Source organism: Chamaea fasciata, unplaced genomic scaffold (genome assembly GCF_029207755.1).
Source record: "Chamaea fasciata isolate MVZ Bird 193981 ecotype frontalis unplaced genomic scaffold, bChaFas1.0.hap1 SCAF_2, whole genome shotgun sequence".
Classification (NCBI taxonomy): Eukaryota; Metazoa; Chordata; class Aves; order Passeriformes; family Sylviidae; genus Chamaea; species Chamaea fasciata.
In genome coordinates this window covers 99,403,047-99,410,385 of record NW_027094087.1, presented here as the reverse complement: position 1 = coordinate 99,410,385, position 7,339 = coordinate 99,403,047, and the positions used below count along the sequence as shown (strand labels likewise).

The window sequence follows — 7,339 nt, the reverse complement described above, 5'->3', positions numbered from 1 at the left end:
TAATGTTCTACTTGCCATAAAAGCAGTCACTTTTGACCTGTTATTTTTGAGGTTCAGTATCATGGGGATTTTGAATTTAATAACATGTAGATACACCTCATCTTTTTAAAAAGAGTCACCCTGTGTTTCTTCTGTCTCTGCATATTACCAAGACCATATCCACAAGACCTGATTGCTTTCAAAATGCTGAGTAAGAATTGGTGTAGTGTCTTACCTTAATGAAACCCAAAATAGGGTAAGGCTTGATTTCGTTGACAATTTCTTATGAGACTCTCTTGTATATTCTAGCTAAAACTATACTCATTTTAGCTGAAATGTCTTTAAAAGTAGTGGCATCCCAATGTTCTTTATATTTCAACTTCACAGCAAAGTTACTGTTTTTTGTTACTTTTGGTCTAATTTTTCACCAGGTGTTTTATCACTACTTGTGACAGATTGGCTAGTTTGATGGTGGACATGATTTATTGAAGGGAAGCATTTTGCAATCCATTTGCCACAAGCACTCTTTGGTGAACAATCTAAAGTGAAATTTAGTTCCAGGATTTGAGTGATTTTAAAAATAATTTCTTTAAACATTTAAAAGCACCGAACATGACCTCATAAATTTTAGAAATTATGGTAGGATCATTTTTCTACCTCTTTGCAGCCAAAATGAAATAGTTTGCAGTTAACTTATGATAATTCAGAATTGCAGATAAGAACACAAATAGAAGCCAAACCAGATAAGGCTGATATATTGCCATTGCTCAAGGTGAGAAAAAAGCAAAATTAAGCAATACCATGCCAAAAATATAGGTTAAGTCCTTTCAATTTTCACAATCAACAGTTCATCTGATAGAGAAGCTGGAGGATATTTCTTTATACTGAAGTACCTTTCTAAGAATAAATCATTTGGGAGGATGCAGTACTCTGCTGTTGGGTTATATTATCCTTGGAGATCTGAGTTGCTGTTACATTCTCCAGTGACTCTGGAGAATGGTATCAGCCAAATGTATTAATCCAAGTCTGCAGTTTGGCTTCACGTGCAGATGATGTGGCATCCAGTGATGTTTGTAAGGTAAGCACAAAAAGAACGCATCAGACCTGGTGTCAAGAGATGTTCACAAGTGAGGGATTTAGAGTCTGGAGTGCTATTTAGCAATCCAACCTTGATTTAGGAGTTAACTGCAGATGGAGATAAGTAGTTTTTAAAGGGTCATGGAGTTTATGTATTTCTAGCCTTAAAAGTATGTGAGCTGGGGAAAAAACTGCGGAGGTATACCCTTCATTTTTATTAATAATGAACTCTAATTATAAAAAATGGATGGAATGGGAAAAAATAGGGGTCTGAAAGGTATGAGATGACATTTTTGAGGATTTCAGTACTTAAGGACTACACCCCTCTCCCTGCTGTCAGAGGTGAACACCAAGAAAAATGATTCCTTGCAGATGACAAGTGAAGGGAATGTAGAAAGTGTGGTCAGTGTAATATAGTGGGATTCCCATCCACTGATTTATTGCAGATATATTCCTGATACCAAATGTATTCCAAAATGGAACTGGGTTATTTGTTGGCTTGTTAAGTGGTTAGTGAATGTGTGTGCATTATTTACATGTGAATGCTTCTCACTGTGGTACTAATTGAAAATTTGACACAACAAAAATACTTTTAGCACGAAGTTATATAATTTGATTGCAATATTAACTCACCTGCGTTAGAGAGCAAAGCATGGAAAAAAGTGTAAGGGACACTTGGCTAAAGGATTTGATTAATATTTGAAAAGAAGCTACTTTTAAAGTGTTCTGAAACTAGAAAAAATACTCCTGTAGTGGAGTATTGGAATTGTGGAATTTAATACTCAAAATACTCCAGTTGTGGAATATAACCAATGTGTATGTAATATTTGGAATAGCATCTCCAGTAAAACTACTCTTCATCTTCATCATAGACAGTAAACTGTTTTCTACGGAATGCAATAATTTTTTACAGCATTGGTGAAGCATTGTTCAATACAGAACAAAAGCTGTTGCCTTACTGTTAAGATATCTCTGTTGCAGCCTGCATGCCCTGAAAAAAAAAGTGGTAATAATAATGGAGAGGAGCTTTCAAAGGTGAAAACAATGTTATACCGAAACAAAGAGATTGAATAAAATATGGAGTAAACTGATGTAAAGGGAAATCTTTTGCTACAGGTGAATGTCAGGATAGCAGCTAAGGCATAAAGAGTTATTAGTCTGAAGTTATTTAAAAATGGACAGAATGCCTGAAAGCCTATGAGACCTGCAGAAAATTTTGGAAGACCTCATTTCACCTTGAGGAAAGAAGGACACAAATATTTCAATTTGTGTGAAGCAACAACCCCAGATGGGATGCATTGTGAATTCTGCAAGTGGTAAGTTATTGGCTTGTGGCATATTAATTTAAAATATTTCTAGGAAATCAACATTTTTCAGGCAGTGTATCAGAGGCAGATGAAAAATGCATCTGGAAAACACTGATTTTATTACATGGCTGAACAACAGCTGAAGGAGTTGCTTGTGATTGTGAAGACTGAATCCACCCACACCTGAGCCAGTCACCCTGGAATCAGTTCAGGGTCAGTGGAGGCAAACAGGCTCACTAGAACACCAGCCTCATTTCAAAGCACATGCATGTACTTGGTGTGATAAACCCATACACTAGTTTGTAAAAATCCAGAGTTAGAGGAAATAAATCCAGTGATAGGTACCAATAAGTCCCTTCCTTGAGTAGTGAGTGATTTGGCTCAGTGCAAGCAGTTTCAGAGGCTAAGTTAGGCTGCAGATTTCCAATGCACAGGACTGTTAGGCTCCCACAGCCGAAGCTGGAAAGATTGTGTTGATATTTACTCCGGTGCTTGATCAGAGCACATTTGTGCAAGATCATACATGCACAAAGCCAAGAAGTAGCATAGAGCTTCAGTTGTCTGCTAGGGCTGACTTAGCCTTTGAAGGAGCTGCTAAACTCTCCTCTGGAAGTCAATCATTGTCCAAAATTGCCTTGCTGACTGCAAGTGAGCCGTAAGGCAACATTAGGCATACTCCCAGTCTGTTACACTGCTGAGGTTGGAAACAAGGAGAAAAGACACCTTTCTAAACCTGTTCTTTCTGTCTGTTCCTCAAATGGCAATGGTACCTAAGGCTTCAGACTTTAACCACAGACCCATCTGTGCGTGAACAGCTCACTGACCAAGTCTGTGAAACCCCTCAGTTCAGTTCAGAGCTGTCCTTTCTATCTGTTTCCTAAAACTCCTTATATTAAACTTGGGTTTTTTGTCTCGTACTCCAGTGTTGATGACCTTTATTCACACCACACCTGGCACTGTGTATAGCTGGTAAGTCTGTATTCAACTCTTCTTGAAGCTTCTGTTCAACTCTCCCAAAGCAGCACTCTGGCGCACGCCAAGATGACAAGACTTGTGGCAAATGGCAAGTTGACAAGATTTGCAAGTATGTGAGATGCTGCACTTCATAAAAACAGCAAAAGTCTGTGGCTGAGCAGAACAACGTGCTGGTGTTTTGACAGCTTACTGCTTTCATTTCCTCTTCAGTATCTGAGCACTGTTGACACCACCATGCTTTAAAGAAAAATGCCCAGAGAAGAGGTTTGTATTATGAGATTCTTATTTACATGCTCAATGTTATCCGTCAGATCTGTTTTCCCACCTGCTGGAACTGATTTAGAACCCAGTGCTCTCCACCCTTTTATCTCCTGTGTGGGGCTGCGTGCCTGCACATTGTTGGGGAAGGCAGGGGCCACCCACAGAGAGTAACCGAGAGGGAAAATGTGCCCCTGACAGTACCCAACCCAGCAGAGGGACCTGGATGTTGTATTGCAGCATCTGGCTGCTTATCTCTCCTGTGCTCTCTTTGTAAATGGATGAATAGATTGATCAGAGCACAGAGACAGTTTTATCGTGTTCATGTTTGCAGTTCTTATTCCCTTGCTGAGAGATTTAGGGCAATCTGTAAGTGTGCTCGATACTTACAACCAAAATATGAAGCAGTAATCAGAATTTCAATATGTGTGTTACAGTTTAATTGGTCTGGTCTGTGTGTCTCAAGATGGTGGGAATTATTGCTTAATCCTCAGTACTAGAGGAAGGGAAGCAGAGTCAATGGGGATTAGATGCGGTAGCCAATAAAAGTCATACCCTATGAAAATATTACAGTTAGAAATGAAAATATTACAATTAGAAATGAAAGATAGCCTTTCCAGATAGCTTTTCTTGAGCTCTTACAAATGTTTAGACAGCCTAATCTAACCACATATTTAGAGCAGCTATTTTCAGAGAGACCCTTGTGAACTCTGCTGTTAGTTAGCATTCTTGGCCCAGGTTAGCAATGGAAAATATTTCTTATCTGATTTGGCTGTATTTATAAGTGAAAGACATGTAAGATGTATTTTGTCTTTTGAAACATTTTTGATTTACAAAAAATAACAGTGTTCATAATGTATCAAAAAATTGCCTGTGAACATTTATGTAATTGTCTTTGATGCTACTCTGTGAATCTTTTGTAAGCAATTCATGTATAAATAGTAAGATATTTTACATATGTAATCTATCTTTATATAGCTAGCTTTCCCCATTTTTATAAACTGACTTCAGTGTTTGGGACTATAGACAAAGCTCTGTCATTTAACCATGAAGACAACAATTAACAGTCCAGGAACAGGCCATAGAAACTACATTTATGTGTAATCTGAAATCAGCTTTCATATCACAACATTGCTGTTTCCAGCCATCCCTTTGAAAAGTGAGGAGGGGAAAAATGATCTCATATAAAGTCAGAAGTTTAATATTTTGGCAAAGTTGTACTAATTATGTGCAACTTAGAATTCTCAGAAAGGACAGGAGAAAATAAATTTTCCAAGGAGTATATATGCCCTTTATGAAAAGGGCACTTTTGATATATTCAAATTTCAGATTACTATATAAAAAATCCTATATGTGGCTTTGAAAAATGGTATTTAATGCTTAAATGGGGACAGAGTGACAGTGAAGACTGATAGTCTATGCAACAACAAAAGATTTGTGGCTATCTTTTATGTCCAGTGTTTGAGAAAAGGCTGGTTGCACATATCTGTCTTAAAAATAGAGAGAAAATAGCCTTTTCCAGTCAACACTATTAAAGAGTGAATCTAAATGTATTCGAGGAGGAAAAACCTTTTTAGTAAGGATTTTAAATGGATTGTAAGAGTAACGTAAATATTTCTGAGAAAAAAAAATTCAAAAGTGTTTACAAAGAACATACAGGCTGGTTCCTGTATTTATTTTCTTATGTCTGTTTCTAAATGTCTGTTTTATTCACAGAACCCGGTGATGACAAACAAAAACTTAAACTTCACCATAGTGTATTGACTGAAAATGACTGCTCAGTTTGAGGACAAGGTATTTCTGCCCTAATGATTACAGTCTGAAGGACATTTATGCACAAGATTTAAGATGAGATTTACTGATATTATTGCCATAAGCCATAACTGTTGGTTCATAACTTTCCTGACACCCCCTTGCAGAATTTCCAAAGTATAAATTTACAAACCTACTCTCAACATTTTAGATCAGAAAGTGCCTACATATTTCATAATGGTTGTGTCTTTCATTAATTGGTCAAATTTTTCTTAATTTTTATCATACACATCAATCTTTCAGCCTTTCCATTAGTTTTGAAGTTGGAATTGCAAAGTGGACCTTTTCTTTGACATCATCAGGATTAGTTTCACCTGGACTGATCATTTATTTTAAATGTCTTTTGTCATTATAAAAAGTTAACTATCCCAGAACAAATTTCCTTTTCCCAAAAATAGGACAAAAGGACAACAATCATAGGTCTGTAGTCACACTTAGTATGCTAATAACTAACTATTCTCCAGATGAGTTTCTTTTGTGTCTGGCCTGCTTTTCCAGGTCTTTGGGATCTTCTGTGAGACTGTGGCAGGGAAATAGTGTCTCTTTGGTGAAGTAAAGTAGACAGCCACAGTCAGTCATTACGATTCTTCATGAATCTACATCATGATGGGATCCTCTCACCCTCTGTCTCATCTGATCTGCTGTGCTCTGCTTCCTTTTATGCTGAGTGCTCTTTATTGTAGGCAGGAAAATGCTGAGTGGGGTGTTATACATGTCAGAGAAATATTCTGACTGTGGAGTCCAGCTTGGCAAAAAGATTCCTAAATAATTATCTGTTGAAATGTGTTTATTGTATTTGCTTTTGTCCCCCAATGGCAGAAGATAATTAGAATCAGGGAAGTATCATCAAGTAAAATTGCTTGTACCAAAGGCCAGTGAAGATTCAGATCTGCCCAGAACATTCCTAATGGCACATACTTTATAAGCCTGAGGGAGTCCCTTGGACTATTTGTAGGATTTTGGATTAAAGAAGGACAGGCTCTCTCCCTGAGGACAAGACATTTGTGTCCAGAGTTCTTCAGGCCACCCCATCAGGACTGAGAGCAGCTTGTCTGAATTTGAGCTATAGAGCATTTGGCCAGACATCTCTAAGCTCCATGTGATGTTCCTGTGGCTTTAAGTAATAATTATCCCTTTTTAAAGACTTTTAAACATTATCATCCTTAATGACTTAATTATTAGATCATAATTATGCATGTACCGTGCCTTGGGGCACGGCAGGAAGACACTTGTGCATGTTTGAAGAAGCAAATCCTGCTTGTAAAGCTCAGTGTGAGGGGAATCAGGGAATCCCCTTTCTTCAGCCTTGGAAAGAGATCTCTGGAATGATCTATTGCCAGAACCATATCTGGGTGTTGCCTTGGAATGAGCTAACAAGAGCGGTCCAAAACAGGACCATGAAGCAAGGCAACTGTGACTTACGGCAGAGGAGCAGAGATCCAGTACTCAAAACTTTGTCACTGCCTCTTTTATATTTAACAGTCGAGAAATATTCTTAGTTCTCAGTCGATGCTGAAAAAAATAAATTATTTCAAACCTGCTTATTGGATTAAAATCTGCTTTCTAATGTCTTTTAAGTAGCCTGAAAAGATTTTGCAACCTCTTCAGCTCTTTAAATTCATGTCTGCTTGAAGACTGTTACTGAAGATTTTCTGTCAAACTGAAGGAATCAGAACAGCTAGAATTTAAGATCTACATTTAGGTAGAGCACATTTCGGGGCTTTTTTTCAGTGTCTTAAAGCTTACTGAAAATTTGATATTAAGTTAACTATTATTGTTCTTAACATGTTACAGCAGGAATCTATTCCCAGAGAGTTTTTTAGTAATTAAGGTTTAATTTCCTCTGGACTCATGTCTGCCTGTTTTCTGTGCTTTTCATTTATTAATGTATTTTTATTTTTTTTTCTTTGAATAAGTAACTCCTGTTTCAG

The 7,339-nt window shown here is 37.4% G+C and overlaps 1 long non-coding RNA gene across 1 annotated transcript; it reads left to right on the top strand.

Moving 5' to 3' along the window:
- The first annotated feature begins 2,177 nt into the window (after positions 1–2,177).
- LOC136286087 (uncharacterized) lies at positions 2,178–6,883 on the top strand. The gene is made up of 4 exons (XR_010719745.1): positions 2,178–2,372; positions 3,386–3,447; positions 3,549–3,602; positions 5,313–6,883. It is a non-coding gene; the product is annotated as an uncharacterized lncRNA (long non-coding RNA).
- Positions 6,884–7,339: the final 456 nt, after the last annotated feature.